The following is a 25963-nucleotide window of genomic DNA, read 5'->3' as shown; positions in this document are numbered from 1 at the left end:
TATAGATCACGGGTGGTTTCCATTCAGAGAACACATGGTTTCATTCATAAAACACAGGGTTCAATTCATAGAACACAGGGTTCCATTTATAGAACACAGGGTTCTATTCATAGAAAACAAGGTTTTATTCATAGAACACATGGCTATATTTATATATCACGGGTGGTTTCCATTCAGAGAACACATGGTTTTATTCATAAAACACAGGGTTCTATTTATAGAACACAGGGTTCCATTCATAGAACACAGGGTTCTATTAATAAAACACAAGGTTTTATTCATAAAACACATGGTTATATTTATAGATCACGGGTGGTTTCCATTCAGAGAACACATGGTTTCATTCATAAAACACAGGGTTCTATTCATAGAACACAGGGTTCCATTTATAGAACACAGGGTTCTATTCATAGAACACAAGGTTTTATTCATAGAACACATGGCTATATTTATAGATCACGGGTGGTTTCCATTCAGAGAACACATGGTTTCATTCATAAAACACAGGGTTCTATTTATAGAACACAGGGTTCCATTCATAGAACACAGGGTTCTATTAATAGAACACAAGGTTTTATTCATAAAACACATGGTTATATTTATAGATCACGGGTGGTTTCCATTCAGAGAACACATGGTTTCATTCATAAAACACAGGGTTCTATTCATAGAACACAGGGTTCCATTCATAGAACACAGGGTTCTATTAAGAGAACACAAGGTTTTATTCATAAAACACATGGTTATATTTATAGATCACGGGTGGTTTCCATTCAGAGAACACATCATTTCATTCATAAAACACAGGGTTCTATTCATAGAACACAGGGTTCCATTTATAGAATACTGGGTTCTATTAATAGAACACAAGGTTTTATTCATAGAACACATGGTTATATATAAAGATCACGGGTGGTTTCCATTCAGAGAATACATAATTTCATTCATAAAACACAGGGTTCTATTCATAGAACACAGGGTTCCATTTATAGAACACAGGGTTCTATTCATAGAACACAAGGTTTTATTCATAGAACACATGTTTATATTTATAGATCACGGGTGGTTTCCATTCAGAGAACACATAATTGTATTCATAAAACACAGGGTTCTATTCATAGAACACAGGGTTCCATTTATAGAACACAGGGTTCTATTCATAGAACTCAAGGTTTTATTCATAGAACAGATTGTTATATTTATAGATCACGGCTGGTTTCCATTCAGAGAACACATAATTGTATTCATAAAACACAGGGTTCTATTCATAGAACACAGGGTTCCATTTATAGAACACAGGGTTCTATTCATAGAACACAAGGTTTTATTCATAGAACACATGGTTATATTTATAGATCACGGGTGGTTTCCATTCAGAGAACACATAATTGCATTCATAAAACACAGGGTTCTATTCATAGAACACAGGGTTCCATTTATAGAACACAGGGTTCTATTCATAGAACACAAGGTTTTATTCATAGAACACATGGCTATATTTATAGATCACGGGTGGTTTCCATTCAGAGAACACATGGTTTCATTCATAAAACACAGGGTTCTATTTATAGAACACAGGGTTCCATTCATAGAACACAGGGTTCTATTAATAGAACACAAGGTTTTATTCATAAAACACATGGTTATATTTATAGATCACGGGTGATTTCCATTCAGAGAACACATCATTTCATTCATAAAACACAGTGTTCTATTCATAGAACACAGGGTTCCATTTATAGAACACTGGGTTCTATTCATAGACCACAAGGTTTTATTCATAGAACACATGGTTATATTTATAGATCACGGGTGGTTTTCATTCAGAGAACACATAATTTTATTCATAAAACACAGGGTTCTATTCATAGAACACAGGGTTCCATTTATAGAACACAGGGTTCTATTCATAGAACACAAGGTTTTATTCATAGAACACATGGCTATATTTATAGATCACGGGTGGTTTCCATTCAGAGAACACATGGTTTCATTCAAAAAACACAGGGTTCTATTTATAGAACACAGGGTTCCATTCATAGAACACAGGGTTCTATTAATAGAACACAAGGTTTTATTCATAAAACACATGGTTATATTTATAGATCACGGGTGGTTTCCATTCAGAGAACACATGGTTTCATTCATAAAACACAGGGTTCTATTCATAGAACACAGGGTTCCATTCATAGAACACAGGGTTCTATTAATAGAACACAAGGTTGTATTCATAAAACACATGGTTATATTTATAGATCACGGGTGGTTTCCATTCAGAGAACACATCATTTCATTCATAAAACACAGGGTTCTATTCATAGAACACAGGGTTCCATTTATAGAACACTGGGTTCTATTCATAGACCACAAGGTTTTATTCATAGAACACATGGTTATATTTATAGATCACGGGTGGTTTCCATTCAGAGAACACATAATTTTATTCATAAAACACAGGGTTCAATTCATAGAACACAGGGTTCCATTTATAGAACACAGGGTTCTATTCATAGAACTCAAGGTTTTATTCATAGAACAGATGGTTATATTTATAGATCACGGGTGGTTTCCATTCAGAGAACACATAATTGCATTCATAAAACACAGGGTTCTATTTATAGAACACAGGGTTCCATTCATAGAACACAGGGTTCTATTAATAAAACACAAGGTTTTATTCATAAAACACATGGTTATATTTATAGATCACGGGTGGTTTCCATTCAGAGAACACATGGTTTCATTCATAAAACACAGGGTTCAATTCATAGAACACAGGGTTCCATTTATAGAACACAGGGTTCTATTCATAGAAAACAAGGTTTTATTCATAGAACACATGGCTATATTTATAGATCACGGGTGGTTTCCATTCAGAGAACACATGGTTTCATTCATAAAACACAGGGTTCTATTTATAGAACACAGGGTTCCATTCATAGAACAAAGGGTTCTATTAATAAAACACAAGGTTTTATTCATAAAACACATGGTTATATTTCTAGATCACGGGTGGTTTAAATTCAGAGAACACATGGTTTCATTCATAAAACACAGGGTTCTATTCATAGAACACAGGGTTCCATTCATAGAACACAGGGTTCTATTAATAGAACACAAGGTTTTATTCATAAAACACATGGTTATATTTATAGATCACGGGTGGTTTCCAGTCAGAGAACACATGGTTTCATTCATAAAACACAGGGTTCTATTCATAGAACACAGGATTCCATTCATAGAACACAGGGTTCTATTAATAGAACACAAGGTTGTATTCATAAAACACATGGTTATATTTATAGATCACGGGTGGTTTCCATTCAGAGAACACATCATTTCATTCATAAAACACAGGGTTCTTTTCATAGAACACAGGGTTCCATTTATAGAACACAGGGTTCTATTCATAGAGCACAAGGTTTTATTCATAAAACACATGGTTATATTTATAGATCACGGGTGGTTTCCATTCAGAGAACACATGGTTTCATTCATAAAACACAGGGTTCTATTTATAGAACACAGGGTTCCATTCATAGAACACAGGGTTCTATTAATAGAACACAAGGTTTTATTCATAAAACACATGGTTATATTTATAGATCACGGGTGGTTTCCATTCAGAGAACACATCATTTCATTCATAAAACACAGGGTTCTATTCATAGAACACAGGGTTCCATTTATAGAACACTGGGTTCTATTCATAGACCACAAGGTTTTATTCATAGAACACATGGTTATATTTATAGATCACGGGTGGTTTTCATTCAGAGAACACATAATTTTATTCATAAAACACAGGGTTCTATTCATAGAACACAGGGTTCCATTTATAGAACACAGGGTTATATTCATAGAACACAAGGTTTTATTCATAGAACACATGGCTATATTTATAGATCACGGGTGGTTTCCATTCAGAGAACACATGGTTTCATTCATAAAACACAGGGTTCTATTTATAGAACACAGGGTTCCATTCATAGAACACAGGGTTCTATTAATAGAACACAAGGTTTTATTCATAAAACACATGGTTATATTTATAGATCACGGGTGGTTTCCATTCAGAGAACACATGGTTTCATTCATAAAACACAGGGTTCTATTCATAGAACACAGGGTTCCATTCATAGAACACAGGGTTCTATTAAGAGAACACAAGGTTTTATTCATAAAACACATGGTTATATTTATAGATCACGGGTGGTTTCCATTCAGGGAACACATCATTTCATTCATAAAACACAGGGTTCTATTCATAGAACACAGGGTTCCATTTATAGAACACTGGGTTCTATTCATAGAACACAAGGTTTTATTCATAGAACACATGGTTATATTTATAGATCACGGGTGGTTTCCATTCAGAGAACACATAATTTCATTCATAAAACACAGGGTTCTATTCATAGAACACAGGGTTCCATTTATAGAACACAGGGTTCTATTTATAGAACACAAGGTTTTATTCATAGAACACATGGTTATATTTATAGATCACGGGTGGTTTCCATTCAGAGAACACATAATTTTATTCATAAAACACAGGGTTCTATTCATAGAACACAGGGTTCCATTTATAGAACACAGGGTTCTATTCATAGAACTCAAGGTTTTATTCATAGAACAGATGGTTATATTTATAGATCACGGGTGGTTTCCATTCAGAGAACACATAATTGCATTCATAAAACACAGGGTTCTATTCATAGAACACAGGGTTCCATTTATAGAACACAGGGTTCTATTCATAGAACACAAGGTTTTATTCATAGAACACATGGCTATATTTATAGATCACGGGTGGTTTCCATTCAGAGAACACATGGTTTCATTCATAAAACACAGGGTTCTATTTATAGAACACAGGGTTCCATTCATAGAACACAGGGTTCTATTAATAGAACACAAGGTTTTATTCATAAAACACATGGTTATATTTATAGATCACGGGTGGTTTCCATTCAGAGAACACATGGTTTCATTCATAAAACACAGGGTTCTATTCATAGAACACAGGGTTCCATTCATAGAACACAGGGTTCTATTAATAGAACACAAGGTTGTATTCATAAAACACATAGTTATATTTTTAGATCACGGGTGGTTTCCATTCAGAGAACACATCATTTCATTCATAAAACACAGGGTTCTATTCATAGAACACAGGGTTCCATTTATAGAACACTGGGTTCTATTCATAGACCACAAGGTTTTATTCATAGAACACATGGTTATATTTATAGATCACGGGTGGTTTCCATTCAGAGAAGACATAATTTTATTCATAAAACACAGGGTTCAATTCATAGAACACAGGGTTCCATTTATAGAACACAGGGTTCTATTCATAGAACTCAAGGTTTTATTCATAGAACAGATGGTTATATTTATAGATCACGGGTGGTTTCCATTCAGAGAACACATAATTGCATTCATAAAACACAGGGTTCTATTTATAGAACACAGGGTTCCATTCATAGAACACAGGGTTCTATTAATAAAACACAAGGTTTTATTCATAAAACACATGGTTATATTTATAGATCACGGGTGGTTTCCATTCAGAGAACACATGGTTTCATTCATAAAACACAGGGTTCAATTCATAGAACACAGGGTTCCATTTATAGAACACAGGGTTCTATTCATAGAAAACAAGGTTTTATTCATAGAACACATGGCTATATTTATAGATCACGGGTGGTTTCCATTCAGAGAACACATGGTTTCATTCATAAAACACAGGGTTCTATTTATAGAACACAGGGTTCCATTCATAGAACACAGGGTTCTATTAATAAAACACAAGGTTTTATTCATAAAACACATGGTTATATTTATAGATCACGGGTGGTTTCCATTCAGAGAACACATGATTTCATTCATAAAACACAGGGTTTTATTTATAGAACACAGGGTTCCATTCATAGAACACAGGGTTCTATTAATAGAACACAAGGTTTTATTCATAAAACACATGGTTATATTTATAGATCACGGGTGGTTTCCAGTCAGAGAACACATGGTTTCATTCATAAAACACAGGGTTCTATTCATAGAACACAGGGTTCCATTTATAGAACACAGGGTTCTATTCATAGAACTCAATGTTTTATTCATAGAACAGATGGTTATATTTATAGATCACGGGTGGTTTCCATTCAGAGAACACATAATTGCATTCATAAAACACAGGGTTCTATTCATAGAACACAGGGTTCCATTTATAGAACACAGGGTTCTATTCATAGAACACAAGGTTTTATTCATAGAACACATGGCTATATTTATAGATCACGGGTGGTTTCCATTCAGAGAACACATGGTTTCATTCATAAAACACAGGGTTCTATTTATAGAACACAGGGTTCCATTCATAGAACACAGTGTTCTATTAATAGAACACAAGGTTTTATTCATAAAACACATGGTTATATTTATAGATCACGGGTGGTTTCCATTCAGAGAACACATGGTTTCATTCATAAAACACAGGGTTCTATTCATAGAACACAGGGTTCCATTCATAGAACACAGGGTTCTATTAATAGAACACAAGGTTGTATTCATAAAACACATGGTTATATTTATAGATCACGGGTGGTTTCCATTCAGAGAACACATCATTTCATTCATAAAACACAGGGTTCTATTCATAGAACACAGGGTTCCATTTATAGAACACTGGGTTCTATTCATAGACCACAAGGTTTTATTCATAGAACACATGGTTATATTTATAGATCACGGGTGGTTTCCATTCAGAGAACACATAATTTTATTCATAAAACACAGGGTTCAATTCATAGAACACAGGGTTCCATTTATAGAACACAGGGTTCTATTCATAGAACTCAAGGTTTTATTCATAGAACAGATGGTTATATTTATAGATCACGGGTGGTTTCCATTCAGAGAACACATAATTGCATTCATAAAACACAGGGTTCTATTCATAGAACACAGGGTTCCATTTATAGAACACAGGGTTCTATTCATAGAACACAAGGTTTTATTCATAGAACACATGGCTATATTTATAGATCACGGGTGGTTTCCATTCAGAGAACACATGGTTTCATTCATAAAACACAGGGTTCTATTTATAGAACACATGGTTCCATTCATAGAACACAGGGTTCTATTAATAGAACACAAGGTTTTATTCATAAAACACATGGTTATATTTATAGATCACGGGTGGTTTCCATTCAGAGAACACATGGTTTCATTCATAAAACACAGGGTTCTATTCATAGAACACAGGGTTCCATTCATAGAACACAGGGTTCTATTAATAGAACACAAGGTTGTATTCATAAAACACATGGTTATATTTATAGATCATGGGTGGTTTCCATTCAGAGAACACATCATTTCATTCATAAAACACAGGGTTCTATTCATAGAACACAGGGTTCCATTTATAGAACACTGGGTTCTATTCATAGACCACAAGGTTTTATTCATAGAACACATGGTTATATTTATAGATCACGGGTGGTTTCCATTCAGAGAACACATAATTTTATTCATAAAACACAGGGTTCTATTCATAGAACACAGGGTTCCATTTATAGAACACAGGGTTCTATTCATAGAACTCAAGGTTTTATTCATAGAACAAATGGTTATATTTATAGATCACGGGTGGTTTCCATTCAGAGAACACATAATTGCATTCATTAAACAAAGGGTTATTCATAGAACACAGGGTTCCATTTATAGAACACAGGGTTCTATTCATAGAAAACAAGGTTTTATTCATAAAACACATGGCTATATTTATAGATCACGGGTGGTTTCCATTCAGAGAACACATAATTGCATTCATAAAACACAGGGTTCTATTCATAGAACACAGGGTTCCATTTATAGAACACAGGGTTCTATTCATAGAACACAAGGTTTTATTCATAGAACACATGGTTATATTTATAGATCACGGGTGGTTTCCATTCAGAGAACACATGGTTTCATTCATAAAACACAGGGTTCTATTTATAGAACACAGGGTTCCATTCATAGAACACAGGGTTCTATTAATAAAACACAAGGTTTTATTCATAAAACACATGGTTATATTTATAGATCACGGGTGGTTTCCATTCAGAGAACACATGGTTTCATTCATAAATCACAGGGTTCCATTCATAGAACACAGGGTTCTATTAATAGAACACAAGGTTTTATTCATAAAACACATGGTTATATTTATAGATCACGGGTGGTTTCCATTCAGAGAACACATGATTTCATTCATAAAACACAGGGTTCTATTTATAGAACACAGGGTTCCATTCATAGAACACAGGGTTCTATTAATAGAACACAAGGTTTTATTCATAAAACACATGGTTATATTTATAGATCACGGGTGGTTTCCAGTCAGAGAACACATGGTTTCATTCATAAAACACAGGGTTCTATTCATAGAACACAGGGTTCCATTCATAGAACACAGGGTTCTATTAATAGAACACAAGGTTGTATTCATAAAACACATGGTTATATTTATAGATCACGGGTGGTTTCCATTCAGAGAACACATAATTTCATTCATAAAACACAGGGTTCCATTTATAGAACACAGGGTTCCATTTATAGAACACAGGGTTCTATTCATAGAACACAAGGTTTTATTCATAGAACACATGGTTATATTTATAGATCACGGGTGGTTTCCATTCAGAGAACACATAATTTTATTCATAAAACACAGGGTTCTATTCATAGAACACAGGGTTCCATTTATAGAACACAGGGTTCTATTCATAGAACTCAAGGTTTTATTCATAGAACAGATGGTTATATTTATAGATCACGGGTGGTTTCCATTCAGAGAACACATAATTGCATTCATAAAACACAGGGTTCTATTCATAGAACACAGGGTTCCATTTATAGAACACAGGGTTCTATTCATAGAACACAAGGTTTTATTCATAGAACACATGGCTATATTTATAGATCACGGGTGGTTTCCATTCAGAGAACACATGGTTTCATTCATAAAACACAGGGTTCTATTTATAGAACACAGGGTTCCATTCATAGAACACAGGGTTCTATTAATAGAACACAAGGTTTTATTCATAAAACACATGGTTATATTTATAGATCACGGGTGGTTTCCATTCAGAGAACACATGGTTTCATTCATAAAACACAGGGTTCTATTCATAGAACACAGGGTTCCATTCATAGAACACAGGGTTCTATTAAGAGAACACAAGGTTTTATTCATAGAACACATGGCTATATTTATAGATCACGGGTGGTTTCCATTCAGAGAACACATGGTTTCATTCATAAAACACAGGGTTCTATTTGTAGAACACAGGGTTCCATTCATAGAACACAGGGTTCTATTAAGAGAACACAAGGTTTTATTCATAGAACACATGGCTATATTTATAGATCACGGGTGGTTTTCATTCAGAGAACACATAATTTTATTCATAAAACACAGGGTTCTATTCATAGAACACAGGGTTCCATTTATAGAACACTGGGTTCTATTCATAGACCACAAGGTTTTATTCATAGAACACATGGTTATATTTATAGATCACGGGTGGTTTTCATTCAGAGAACACATAATTTTATTCATAAAACACAGGGTTCTATTCATAGAACACAGGGTTCCATTTATAGAACACAGGGTTCTATTCATAGAACACAAGGTTTTATTCATAGAACACATGGCTATATTTATAGATCACGGGTGGTTTCCATTCAGAGAACACATGGTTTCATTCATAAAACACAGGGTTCTATTTATAGAACACAGGGTTCCATTCATAGAACACAGGGTTCTATTAATAGAACACAAGGTTTTATTCATAAAACACATGGTTATATTTATAGATCACGGGTGGTTTCCATTCAGAGAACACATGGTTTCATTCATAAAACACAGGGTTCTATTCATAGAACACAGGGTTCCATTCATAGAACACAGGGTTCTATTAATAGAACACAAGGTTTTATTCATAAAACACATGGTTATATTTATAGATCACGGGTGGTTTCCATTCAGAGAACACATCATTTCATTCATAAAACACAGGGTTCTATTCATAGAACACAGGGTTCCATTTATAGAACACAGGGTTCTATTCATAGAACACAAGGTTTTATTCATAAAACACATGGTTATATTTATAGATCACGGGTGGTTTTCATTCAGAGAACACATAATTTTATTCATAAAACACAGGGTTCTATTCATAGAACACAGGGTTCCATTTATAGAACACAGGGTTCTATTCATAGAACACAAGGTTTTATTCATACAACACATGGCTATATTTATAGATCACGGGTGGTTTCCATTCAGAGAACACATGGTTTCATTCATAAAACACAGGGTTCTATTTATAGAACACAGGGTTCCATTCATAGAACACAGGGTTCTATTAATAGAACACAAGGTTTTATTCATAAAACACATGGTTATATTTATAGATCACGGGTGGTTTCCATTCAGAGAACACATGGTTTCATTCATAAAACACAGGGTTCTATTCATAGAACACAGGGTTCCATTTATAGAACACAGGGTTCCATTCATAGAACACAGGGTTCTATTAATAGAACACAAGGTTTTATTCATAAAACACATGGTTATATTTATAGATCACGGGTGGTTTCCAGTCAGAGAACACATGGTTTCATTCATAAAACACAGGGTTCTATTCATAGAACACAGGGTTCCATTCATAGAACACAGGGTTCTATTAATAGAACACAAGGTTGTATTCATAAAACACATGGTTATATTTATAGATCACGGGTGGTTTCCATTCAGAGAACACATAATTTCATTCATAAAACACAGGGTTCCATTTATAGAACACAGGGTTCCATTTATAGAACACAGGGTTCTATTCATAGAACACAAGGTTTTATTCATAGAACACATGGCTATATTTATAGATCACGGGTGGTTTCCATTCAGAGAACACATGGTTTCATTCATAAAACACAGGGTTCTATTTATAGAACACAGGGTTCCATTCATAGAACACAGGGTTCTATTAATAGAACACAAGGTTTTATTCATAAAACACATGGTTATATTTATAGATCACGGGTGGTTTCCATTCAGAGAACACATGGTTTCATTCATAAAACACAGGGTTCTATTCATAGAACACAGGGTTCCATTCATAGAACACAGGGTTCTATTAATAGAACACAAGGTTTTATTCATAAAACACATGGTTATATTTATAGATCACGGGTGGTTTCCATTCAGAGAACACATAATTTTATTCATAAAACACAGGGTTCTATTCATAGAACACAGGGTTCCATTTATAGAACACAGGGTTCTATTCATAGAACTCAAGGTTTTATTCATAGAACAGATGGTTATATTTATAGATCACGGGTGGTTTCCATTCAGAGAACACATAATTGCATTCATAAAACACAGGGTTCTATTCATAGAACACAGGGTTCCATTTATAGAACACAGGGTTCTATTCATAGAACACAAGGTTTTATTCATAGAACACATGGCTATATTTATAGATCACGGGTGGTTTCCATTCAGAGAACACATGGTTTCATTCATAAAACACAGGGTTCTATTTATAGAACACAGGGTTCCATTCATAGAACACAGGGTTCTATTAATAGAACACAAGGTTTTATTCATAAAACACATGGTTATATTTATAGATCACGGGTGGTTTCCATTCAGAGAACACATGGTTTCATTCATAAAACACAGGGTTCTATTCATAGAACACAGGGTTCCATTCATAGAACACAGGGTTCTATTAAGAGAACACAAGGTTTTATTCATAGAACACATGGCTATATTTATAGATCACGGGTGGTTTCCATTCAGAGAACACATGGTTTCATTCATAAAACACAGGGTTCTATTTGTAGAACACAGGGTTCCATTCATAGAACACAGGGTTCTATTAAGAGAACACAAGGTTTTATTCATAGAACACATGGCTATATTTATAGATCACGGGTGGTTTTCATTCAGAGAACACATAATTTTATTCATAAAACACAGGGTTCTATTCATAGAACACAGGGTTCCATTTATAGAACACTGGGTTCTATTCATAGACCACAAGGTTTTATTCATAGAACACATGGTTATATTTATAGATCACGGGTGGTTTTCATTCAGAGAACACATAATTTTATTCATAAAACACAGGGTTCTATTCATAGAACACAGGGTTCCATTTATAGAACACAGGGTTCTATTCATAGAACACAAGGTTTTATTCATAGAACACATGGCTATATTTATAGATCACGGGTGGTTTCCATTCAGAGAACACATGGTTTCATTCATAAAACACAGGGTTCTATTTATAGAACACAGGGTTCCATTCATAGAACACAGGGTTCTATTAATAGAACACAAGGTTTTATTCATAAAACACATGGTTATATTTATAGATCACGGGTGGTTTCCATTCAGAGAACACATGGTTTCATTCATAAAACACAGGGTTCTATTCATAGAACACAGGGTTCCATTCATAGAACACAGGGTTCTATTAATAGAACACAAGGTTTTATTCATAAAACACATGGTTATATTTATAGATCACGGGTGGTTTCCATTCAGAGAACACATCATTTCATTCATAAAACACAGGGTTCTATTCATAGAACACAGGGTTCCATTTATAGAACACAGGGTTCTATTCATAGAACACAAGGTTTTATTCATAAAACACATGGTTATATTTATAGATCACGGGTGGTTTTCATTCAGAGAACACATGGTTTCATTCATAAAACACAGGGTTCTATTCATAGAACACAGGGTTCCATTCATAGAACACAGGGTTCTATTAAGAGAACACAAGGTTTTATTCATAAAACACATGGTTATATTTATAGATCACGGGTGGTTTCCATTCAGGGAACACATCATTTCATTCATAAAACACAGGGTTCTATTCATAGAACACAGGGTTCCATTTATAGAACACTGGGTTCTATTCATAGAACACAAGGTTTTATTCATAGAACACATGGTTATATTTATAGATCACGGGTGGTTTCCATTCAGAGAACACATAATTTCATTCATAAAACACAGGGTTCTATTCATAGAACACAGGGTTCCATTTATAGAACACAGGGTTCTATTTATAGAACACAAGGTTTTATTCATAGAACACATGGTTATATTTATAGATCACGGGTGGTTTCCATTCAGAGAACACATAATTTTATTCATAAAACACAGGGTTCTATTCATAGAACACAGGGTTCCATTTATAGAACACAGGGTTCTATTCATAGAACTCAAGGTTTTATTCATAGAACAGATGGTTATATTTATAGATCACGGGTGGTTTCCATTCAGAGAACACATAATTGCATTCATAAAACACAGGGTTCTATTCATAGAACACAGGGTTCCATTTATAGAACACAGGGTTCTATTCATAGAACACAAGGTTTTATTCATAGAACACATGGCTATATTTATAGATCACGGGTGGTTTCCATTCAGAGAACACATGGTTTCATTCATAAAACACAGGGTTCTATTTATAGAACACAGGGTTCCATTCATAGAACACAGGGTTCTATTAATAGAACACAAGGTTTTATTCATAAAACACATGGTTATATTTATAGATCACGGGTGGTTTCCATTCAGAGAACACATGGTTTCATTCATAAAACACAGGGTTCTATTCATAGAACACAGGGTTCCATTCATAGAACACAGGGTTCTATTAATAGAACACAAGGTTGTATTCATAAAACACATAGTTATATTTTTAGATCACGGGTGGTTTCCATTCAGAGAACACATCATTTCATTCATAAAACACAGGGTTCTATTCATAGAACACAGGGTTCCATTTATAGAACACTGGGTTCTATTCATAGACCACAAGGTTTTATTCATAGAACACATGGTTATATTTATAGATCACGGGTGGTTTCCATTCAGAGAAGACATAATTTTATTCATAAAACACAGGGTTCAATTCATAGAACACAGGGTTCCATTTATAGAACACAGGGTTCTATTCATAGAACTCAAGGTTTTATTCATAGAACAGATGGTTATATTTATAGATCACGGGTGGTTTCCATTCAGAGAACACATAATTGCATTCATAAAACACAGGGTTCTATTTATAGAACACAGGGTTCCATTCATAGAACACAGGGTTCTATTAATAAAACACAAGGTTTTATTCATAAAACACATGGTTATATTTATAGATCACGGGTGGTTTCCATTCAGAGAACACATGGTTTCATTCATAAAACACAGGGTTCAATTCATAGAACACAGGGTTCCATTTATAGAACACAGGGTTCTATTCATAGAAAACAAGGTTTTATTCATAGAACACATGGCTATATTTATAGATCACGGGTGGTTTCCATTCAGAGAACACATGGTTTCATTCATAAAACACAGGGTTCTATTTATAGAACACAGGGTTCCATTCATAGAACACAGGGTTCTATTAATAAAACACAAGGTTTTATTCATAAAACACATGGTTATATTTATAGATCACGGGTGGTTTCCATTCAGAGAACACATGATTTCATTCATAAAACACAGGGTTTTATTTATAGAACACAGGGTTCCATTCATAGAACACAGGGTTCTATTAATAGAACACAAGGTTTTATTCATAAAACACATGGTTATATTTATAGATCACGGGTGGTTTCCAGTCAGAGAACACATGGTTTCATTCATAAAACACAGGGTTCTATTCATAGAACACAGGGTTCCATTTATAGAACACAGGGTTCTATTCATAGAACTCAATGTTTTATTCATAGAACAGATGGTTATATTTATAGATCACGGGTGGTTTCCATTCAGAGAACACATAATTGCATTCATAAAACACAGGGTTCTATTCATAGAACACAGGGTTCCATTTATAGAACACAGGGTTCTATTCATAGAACACAAGGTTTTATTCATAGAACACATGGCTATATTTATAGATCACGGGTGGTTTCCATTCAGAGAACACATGGTTTCATTCATAAAACACAGGGTTCTATTTATAGAACACAGGGTTCCATTCATAGAACACAGTGTTCTATTAATAGAACACAAGGTTTTATTCATAAAACACATGGTTATATTTATAGATCACGGGTGGTTTCCATTCAGAGAACACATGGTTTCATTCATAAAACACAGGGTTCTATTCATAGAACACAGGGTTCCATTCATAGAACACAGGGTTCTATTAATAGAACACAAGGTTGTATTCATAAAACACATGGTTATATTTATAGATCACGGGTGGTTTCCATTCAGAGAACACATCATTTCATTCATAAAACACAGGGTTCTATTCATAGAACACAGGGTTCCATTTATAGAACACTGGGTTCTATTCATAGACCACAAGGTTTTATTCATAGAACACATGGTTATATTTATAGATCACGGGTGGTTTCCATTCAGAGAACACATAATTTTATTCATAAAACACAGGGTTCAATTCATAGAACACAGGGTTCCATTTATAGAACACAGGGTTCTATTCATAGAACTCAAGGTTTTATTCATAGAACAGATGGTTATATTTATAGATCACGGGTGGTTTCCATTCAGAGAACACATAATTGCATTCATAAAACACAGGGTTCTATTCATAGAACACAGGGTTCCATTTATAGAACACAGGGTTCTATTCATAGAACACAAGGTTTTATTCATAGAACACATGGCTATATTTATAGATCACGGGTGGTTTCCATTCAGAGAACACATGGTTTCATTCATAAAACACAGGGTTCTATTTATAGAACACATGGTTCCATTCATAGAACACAGGGTTCTATTAATAGAACACAAGGTTTTATTCATAAAACACATGGTTATATTTATAGATCACGGGTGGTTTCCATTCAGAGAACACATGGTTTCATTCATAAAACACAGGGTTCTATTCATAGAACACAGGGTTCCATTCATAGAACACAGGGTTCTATTAATAGAACACAAGGTTGTATTCATAAAACACATGGTTATATTTATAGATCATGGGTGGTTTCCATTCAGAGAACACATCATTTCATTCATAAAACACAGGGTTCTATTCATAGAACACAGGGTTCCATTTATAGAACACTGGGTTCTATTCATAGACCACAAGGTTTTATTCATAGAACACATGGTTATATTTATAGATCACGGGTGGTTTCCATTCAGAGAACACATAATTTTATTCATAAAACACAGGGTTCTATTCATAGAACACAGGGTTCCATTTATAGAACACAGGGTTCTATTCATAGAACTCAAGGTTTTATTCATAGAACAAATGGTTATATTTATAGATCACGGGTGGTTTCCATTCAGAGAACACATAATTGCATTCATTAAACAAAGGGTTATTCATAGAACACAGGGTTCCATTTATAGAACACAGGGTTCTATTCATAGAAAACAAGGTTTTATTCATAAAACACATGGCTATATTTATAGATCACGGGTGGTTTCCATTCAGAGAACACATAATTGCATTCATAAAACACAGGGTTCTATTCATAGAACACAGGGTTCCATTTATAGAACACAGGGTTCTATTCATAGAACACAAGGTTTTATTCATAGAACACATGGTTATATTTATAGATCACGGGTGGTTTCCATTCAGAGAACACATGGTTTCATTCATAAAACACAGGGTTCTATTTATAGAACACAGGGTTCCATTCATAGAACACAGGGTTCTATTAATAAAACACAAGGTTTTATTCATAAAACACATGGTTATATTTATAGATCACGGGTGGTTTCCATTCAGAGAACACATGGTTTCATTCATAAATCACAGGGTTCCATTCATAGAACACAGGGTTCTATTAATAGAACACAAGGTTTTATTCATAAAACACATGGTTATATTTATAGATCACGGGTGGTTTCCATTCAGAGAACACATGATTTCATTCATAAAACACAGGGTTCTATTTATAGAACACAGGGTTCCATTCATAGAACACAGGGTTCTATTAATAGAACACAAGGTTTTATTCATAAAACACATGGTTATATTTATAGATCACGGGTGGTTTCCAGTCAGAGAACACATGGTTTCATTCATAAAACACAGGGTTCTATTCATAGAACACAGGGTTCCATTCATAGAACACAGGGTTCTATTAATAGAACACAAGGTTGTATTCATAAAACACATGGTTATATTTATAGATCACGGGTGGTTTCCATTCAGAGAACACATAATTTCATTCATAAAACACAGGGTTCCATTTATAGAACACAGGGTTCCATTTATAGAACACAGGGTTCTATTCATAGAACACAAGGTTTTATTCATAGAACACATGGTTATATTTATAGATCACGGGTGGTTTCCATTCAGAGAACACATAATTTTATTCATAAAACACAGGGTTCTATTCATAGAACACAGGGTTCCATTTATAGAACACAGGGTTCTATTCATAGAACTCAAGGTTTTATTCATAGAACAGATGGTTATATTTATAGATCACGGGTGGTTTCCATTCAGAGAACACATAATTGCATTCATAAAACACAGGGTTCTATTCATAGAACACAGGGTTCCATTTATAGAACACAGGGTTCTATTCATAGAACACAAGGTTTTATTCATAGAACACATGGCTATATTTATAGATCACGGGTGGTTTCCATTCAGAGAACACATGGTTTCATTCATAAAACACAGGGTTCTATTTATAGAACACAGGGTTCCATTCATAGAACACAGGGTTCTATTAATAGAACACAAGGTTTTATTCATAAAACACATGGTTATATTTATAGATCACGGGTGGTTTCCATTCAGAGAACACATGGTTTCATTCATAAAACACAGGGTTCTATTCATAGAACACAGGGTTCCATTCATAGAACACAGGGTTCTATTAAGAGAACACAAGGTTTTATTCATAGAACACATGGCTATATTTATAGATCACGGGTGGTTTCCATTCAGAGAACACATGGTTTCATTCATAAAACACAGGGTTCTATTTGTAGAACACAGGGTTCCATTCATAGAACACAGGGTTCTATTAAGAGAACACAAGGTTTTATTCATAGAACACATGGCTATATTTATAGATCACGGGTGGTTTTCATTCAGAGAACACATAATTTTATTCATAAAACACAGGGTTCTATTCATAGAACACAGGGTTCCATTTATAGAACACTGGGTTCTATTCATAGACCACAAGGTTTTATTCATAGAACACATGGTTATATTTATAGATCACGGGTGGTTTTCATTCAGAGAACACATAATTTTATTCATAAAACACAGGGTTCTATTCATAGAACACAGGGTTCCATTTATAGAACACAGGGTTCTATTCATAGAACACAAGGTTTTATTCATAGAACACATGGCTATATTTATAGATCACGGGTGGTTTCCATTCAGAGAACACATGGTTTCATTCATAAAACACAGGGTTCTATTTATAGAACACAGGGTTCCATTCATAGAACACAGGGTTCTATTAATAGAACACAAGGTTTTATTCATAAAACACATGGTTATATTTATAGATCACGGGTGGTTTCCATTCAGAGAACACATGGTTTCATTCATAAAACACAGGGTTCTATTCATAGAACACAGGGTTCCATTCATAGAACACAGGGTTCTATTAATAGAACACAAGGTTTTATTCATAAAACACATGGTTATATTTATAGATCACGGGTGGTTTCCATTCAGAGAACACATCATTTCATTCATAAAACACAGGGTTCTATTCATAGAACACAGGGTTCCATTTATAGAACACAGGGTTCTATTCATAGAACACAAGGTTTTATTCATAAAACACATGGTTATATTTATAGATCACGGGTGGTTTTCATTCAGAGAACACATAATTTTATTCATAAAACACAGGGTTCTATTCATAGAACACAGGGTTCCATTTATAGAACACAGGGTTCTATTCATAGAACACAAGGTTTTATTCATAGAACACATGGCTATATTTATAGATCACGGGTGGTTTCCATTCAGAGAACACATGGTTTCATTCATAAAACACAGGGTTCTATTTATAGAACACAGGGTTCCATTCATAGAACACAGGGTTCTATTAATAGAACACAAGGTTTTATTCATAAAACACATGGTTATATTTATAGATCACGGGTGGTTTCCATTCAGAGAACACATGGTTTCATTCATAAAACACAGGGTTCTATTCATAGAACACAGGGTTCCATTTATAGAACACAGGGTTCCATTCATAGAACACAGGGTTCTATTAATAGAACACAAGGTTTTATTCATAAAACACATGGTTATATTTATAGATCACGGGTGGTTTCCAGTCAGAGAACACATGGTTTCATTCATAAAACACAGGGTTCTATTCATAGAACACAGGGTTCCATTCATAGAACACAGGGTTCTATTAATAGAACACAAGGTTGTATTCATAAAACACATGGTTATATTTATAGATCACGGGTGGTTTCCATTCAGAGAACACATAATTTCATTCATAAAACACAGGGTTCCATTTATAGAACACAGGGTTCCATTTATAGAACACAGGGTTCTATTCATAGAACACAAGGTTTTATTCATAGAACACATGGCTATATTTATAGATCACGGGTGGTTTCCATTCAGAGAACACATGGTTTCATTCATAAAACACAGGGTTCTATTTATAGAACACAGGGTTCCATTCATAGAACACAGGGTTCTATTAATAGAACACAAGGTTTTATTCATAAAACACATGGTTATATTTATAGATCACGGGTGGTTTCCATTCAGAGAACACATGGTTTCATTCATAAAACACAGGGTTCTATTCATAGAACACAGGGTTCCATTCATAGAACACAGGGTTCTATTAATAGAACACAAGGTTTTATTCATAAAACACATGGTTATATTTATAGATCACGGGTGGTTTCCATTCAGAGAACACATAATTTTATTCATAAAACACAGGGTTCTATTCATAGAACACAGGGTTCCATTTATAGAACACAGGGTTCTATTCATAGAACTCAAGGTTTTATTCATAGAACAGATGGTTATATTTATAGATCACGGGTGGTTTCCATTCAGAGAACACATAATTGCATTCATAAAACACAGGGTTCTATTCATAGAACACAGGGTTCCATTTATAGAACACAGGGTTCTATTCATAGAACACAAGGTTTTATTCATAGAACACATGGCTATATTTATAGATCACGGGTGGTTTCCATTCAGAGAACACATGGTTTCATTCATAAAACACAGGGTTCTATTTATAGAACACAGGGTTCCATTCATAGAACACAGGGTTCTATTAATAGAACACAAGGTTTTATTCATAAAACACATGGTTATATTTATAGATCACGGGTGGTTTCCATTCAGAGAACACATGGTTTCATTCATAAAACACAGGGTTCTATTCATAGAACACAGGGTTCCATTCATAGAACACAGGGTTCTATTAAGAGAACACAAGGTTTTATTCATAGAACACATGGCTATATTTATAGATCACGGGTGGTTTCCATTCAGAGAACACATGGTTTCATTCATAAAACACAGGGTTCTATTTGTAGAACACAGGGTTCCATTCATAGAACACAGGGTTCTATTAAGAGAACACAAGGTTTTATTCATAGAACACATGGCTATATTTATAGATCACGGGTGGTTTTCATTCAGAGAACACATAATTTTATTCATAAAACACAGGGTTCTATTCATAGAACACAGGGTTCCATTTATAGAACACTGGGTTCTATTCATAGACCACAAGGTTTTATTCATAGAACACATGGTTATATTTATAGATCACGGGTGGTTTTCATTCAGAGAACACATAATTTTATTCATAAAACACAGGGTTCTATTCATAGAACACAGGGTTCCATTTATAGAACACAGGGTTCTATTCATAGAACACAAGGTTTTATTCATAGAACACATGGCTATATTTATAGATCACGGGTGGTTTCCATTCAGAGAACACATGGTTTCATTCATAAAACACAGGGTTCTATTTATAGAACACAGGGTTCCATTCATAGAACACAGGGTTCTATTAATAGAACACAAAGTTTTATTCATAAAACACATGGTTATATTTATAGATCACGGGTGGTTTCCATTCAGAGAACACATGGTTTCATTCATAAAACACAGGGTTCTATTCATAGAACACAGGGTTCCATTCATAGAACACAGGGTTCTATTAATAGAACACAAGGTTTTATTCATAAAACACATGGTTATATTTATAGATCACGGGTGGTTTCCATTCAGAGAACACATCATTTCATTCATAAAACACAGGGTTCTATTCATAGAACACAGGGTTCCATTTATAGAACACAGGGTTCTATTCATAGAACACAAGGTTTTATTCATAAAACACATGGTTATATTTATAGATCACGGGTGGTTTTCATTCAGAGAACACATAATTTTATTCATAAAACACAGGGTTCTATTCATAGAACACAGGGTTCCATTTATAGAACACAGGGTTCTATTCATAGAACACAAGGTTTTATTCATAGAACACATGGCTATATTTATAGATCACGGGTGGTTTCCATTCAGAGAACACATGGTTTCATTCATAAAACACAGGGTTCTATTTATAGAACACAGGGTTCCATTCATAGAACACAGGGTTCTATTAATAGAACACAAGGTTTTATTCATAAAACACATGGTTATATTTATAGATCACGGGTGGTTTCCATTCAGAGAACACATGGTTTCATTCATAAAACACAGGGTTCTATTCATAGAACACAGGGTTCCATTTATAGAACACAGGGTTCTATTCATAGAACTCAAGGTTTTATTCATAGAACAAATGGTTATATTTATAGATCACGGGTGGTTTCCATTCAGAGAACACATAATTGCATTCATTAAACAAAGGGTTATTCATAGAACACAGGGTTCCATTTATAGAACACAGGGTTCTATTCATAGAAAACAAGGTTTTATTCATAGAACACATGGCTATATTTATAGATCACGGGTTGTTTCCATTCAGAGAACACATAATTGCATTCATAAAACACAGGGTTCTATTCATAGAACACAGGGTCCCATTTATAGAACACAGGGTTCTATTCATAGAACACAAGGTTTTATTCATAGAACACATGGTTATATTTATAGATCACGGGTGGTTTCCATTCAGAGAACACATGGTTTCATTCATAAAACACAGGGTTCTATTTATAGAACACAGGGTTCCATTCATAGAACACAGGGTTCTATTAATAAAACACAAGGTTTTATTCATAAAACACATGGTTATATTTATAGATCACGGGTGGTTTCCATTCAGAGAACACATGGTTTCATTCATAAATCACAGGGTTCTATTCATAGAACACAGGGTTCCATTCATAGAACACAGGGTTCTATTAATAGAACACAAGGTTTTATTCATAAAACACATGGTTATATTTATAGATCACGGGTGGTTTCCAGTCAGAGAACACATGGTTTCATTCATAAAACACAGGGTTCTATTCATAGAACACAGGGTTCCATTCATAGAACACAGGGTTCTATTAATAGAACACAAGGTTGTATTCATAAAACACATGGTTATATTTATAGATCACGGGTGGTTTCCATTCAGAGAACACATAATTTCATTCATAAAACACAGGGTTCTATTCATAGAACACAGGGTTCCATTTATAGAACACAGGGTTCTATTCATAGAACACAAGGTTTTATTCATAGAACACATGGTTATATTTATAGATCACGGGTGGTTTCCATTCAGAGAACACATGGTTTCATTCATAAAACACAGGGTTCTATTTATAGAACACAGGGTTCCATTCATAGAACACAGGGTTCTATTAATAAAACACAAGGTTTTATTCATAAAACACATGGTTATATTTATAGATCACGGGTGGTTTCCATTCAGAGAACACATGGTTTCATTCATAAATCACAGGGTTCTATTCATAGAACACAGGGTTCCATTCATAGAACACAGGGTTCTATTAATAGAACACAAGGTTGTATTCATAAAACACATGGTTATATTTATAGATCACGGGTGGTTTCCATTCAGAGAACACATCATTTCATTCATAAAACACAGGGTTCTATTCATAGAACACAGGGTTCCATTTATAGAACACTGGGTTCTATTCATAGACCACAAGGTTTTATTCATAGAACACATGGTTATATTTATAGATCACGGGTGGTTTCCATTCAGAGAACACATAATTTTATTCATAAAACACAGGGTTCAATTCATAGAACACAGGGTTCCATTTATAGAACACAGGGTTCTATTCATAGAACTCAAGGTTTTATTCATAGAACAGATGGTTATATTTATAGATCACGGGTGGTTTCCATTCAGAGAACACATAATTGCATTCATAAAACACAGGGTTCTATTCATAGAACACAGGGTTCCATTTATAGAACACAGGGTTCTATTCATAGAACACAAGGTTTTATTCATAGAACACATGGCTATATTTATAGATCACGGGTGGTTTCCATTCAGAGAACACATGGTTTCATTCATAAAACACAGGGTTCTATTTATAGAACACATGGTTCCATTCATAGAACACAGGGTTCTATTAATAGAACACAAGGTTTTATTCATAAAACACATGGTTATATTTATAGATCACGGGTGGTTTCCATTCAGAGAACACATGGTTTCATTCATAAAACACAGGGTTCTATTCATAGAACACAGGGTTCCATTCATAGAACACAGGGTTCTATTAATAGAACACAAGGTTGTATTCATAAAACACATGGTTATATTTATAGATCATGGGTGGTTTCCATTCAGAGAACACATCATTTCATTCATAAAACACAGGGTTCTATTCATAGAACACAGGGTTCCATTTATAGAACACTGGGTTCTATTCATAGACCACAAGGTTTTATTCATAGAACACATGGTTATATTTATAGATCACGGGTGGTTTCCATTCAGAGAACACATAATTTTATTCATAAAACACAGGGTTCTATTCATAGAACACAGGGTTCCATTTATAGAACACAGGGTTCTATTCATAGAACTCAAGGTTTTATTCATAGAACAAATGGTTATATTTATAGATCACGGGTGGTTTCCATTCAGAGAACACATAATTGCATTCATTAAACAAAGGGTTATTCATAGAACACAGGGTTCCATTTATAGAACACAGGGTTCTATTCATAGAAAACAAGGTTTTATTCATAAAACACATGGCTATATTTATAGATCACGGGTGGTTTCCATTCAGAGAACACATAATTGCATTCATAAAACACAGGGTTCTATTCATAGAACACAGGGTTCCATTTATAGAACACAGGGTTCTATTCATAGAACACAAGGTTTTATTCATAGAACACATGGTTATATTTATAGATCACGGGTGGTTTCCATTCAGAGAACACATGGTTTCATTCATAAAACACAGGGTTCTATTTATAGAACACAGGGTTCCATTCATAGAACACAGGGTTCTATTAATAAAACACAAGGTTTTATTCATAAAACACATGGTTATATTTATAGATCACGGGTGGTTTCCATTCAGAGAACACATGGTTTCATTCATAAATCACAGGGTTCCATTCATAGAACACAGGGTTCTATTAATAGAACACAAGGTTTTATTCATAAAACACATGGTTATATTTATAGATCACGGGTGGTTTCCATTCAGAGAACACATGATTTCATTCATAAAACACAGGGTTCTATTTATAGAACACAGGGTTCCATTCATAGAACACAGGGTTCTATTAATAGAACACAAGGTTTTATTCATAAAACACATGGTTATATTTATAGATCACGGGTGGTTTCCAGTCAGAGAACACATGGTTTCATTCATAAAACACAGGGTTCTATTCATAGAACACAGGGTTCCATTCATAGAACACAGGGTTCTATTAATAGAACACAAGGTTGTATTCATAAAACACATGGTTATATTTATAGATCACGGGTGGTTTCCATTCAGAGAACACATAATTTCATTCATAAAACACAGGGTTCCATTTATAGAACACAGGGTTCCATTTATAGAACACAGGGTTCTATTCATAGAACACAAGGTTTTATTCATAGAACACATGGTTATATTTATAGATCACGGGTGGTTTCCATTCAGAGAACACATAATTTTATTCATAAAACACAGGGTTCTATTCATAGAACACAGGGTTCCATTTATAGAACACAGGGTTCTATTCATAGAACTCAAGGTTTTATTCATAGAACAGATGGTTATATTTATAGATCACGGGTGGTTTCCATTCAGAGAACACATAATTGCATTCATAAAACACAGGGTTCTATTCATAGAACACAGGGTTCCATTTATAGAACACAGGGTTCTATTCATAGAACACAAGGTTTTATTCATAGAACACATGGCTATATTTATAGATCACGGGTGGTTTCCATTCAGAGAACACATGGTTTCATTCATAAAACACAGGGTTCTATTTATAGAACACAGGGTTCCATTCATAGAACACAGGGTTCTATTAATAGAACACAAGGTTTTATTCATAAAACACATGGTTATATTTATAGATCACGGGTGGTTTCCATTCAGAGAACACATGGTTTCATTCATAAAACACAGGGTTCTATTCATAGAACACAGGGTTCCATTCATAGAACACAGGGTTCTATTAAGAGAACACAAGGTTTTATTCATAGAACACATGGCTATATTTATAGATCACGGGTGGTTTCCATTCAGAGAACACATGGTTTCATTCATAAAACACAGGGTTCTATTTGTAGAACACAGGGTTCCATTCATAGAACACAGGGTTCTATTAAGAGAACACAAGGTTTTATTCATAGAACACATGGCTATATTTATAGATCACGGGTGGTTTTCATTCAGAGAACACATAATTTT

Source organism: Crinia signifera, chromosome 1, assembly GCF_055691185.1.
Source record: "Crinia signifera chromosome 1, ASM5569118v1, whole genome shotgun sequence".
NCBI lineage: Eukaryota > Metazoa > Chordata > Amphibia > Anura > Myobatrachidae > Crinia > Crinia signifera.
The sequence above is the reverse complement of the archived record's forward strand: the minus strand, read 5'-3'. Positions refer to the sequence as shown.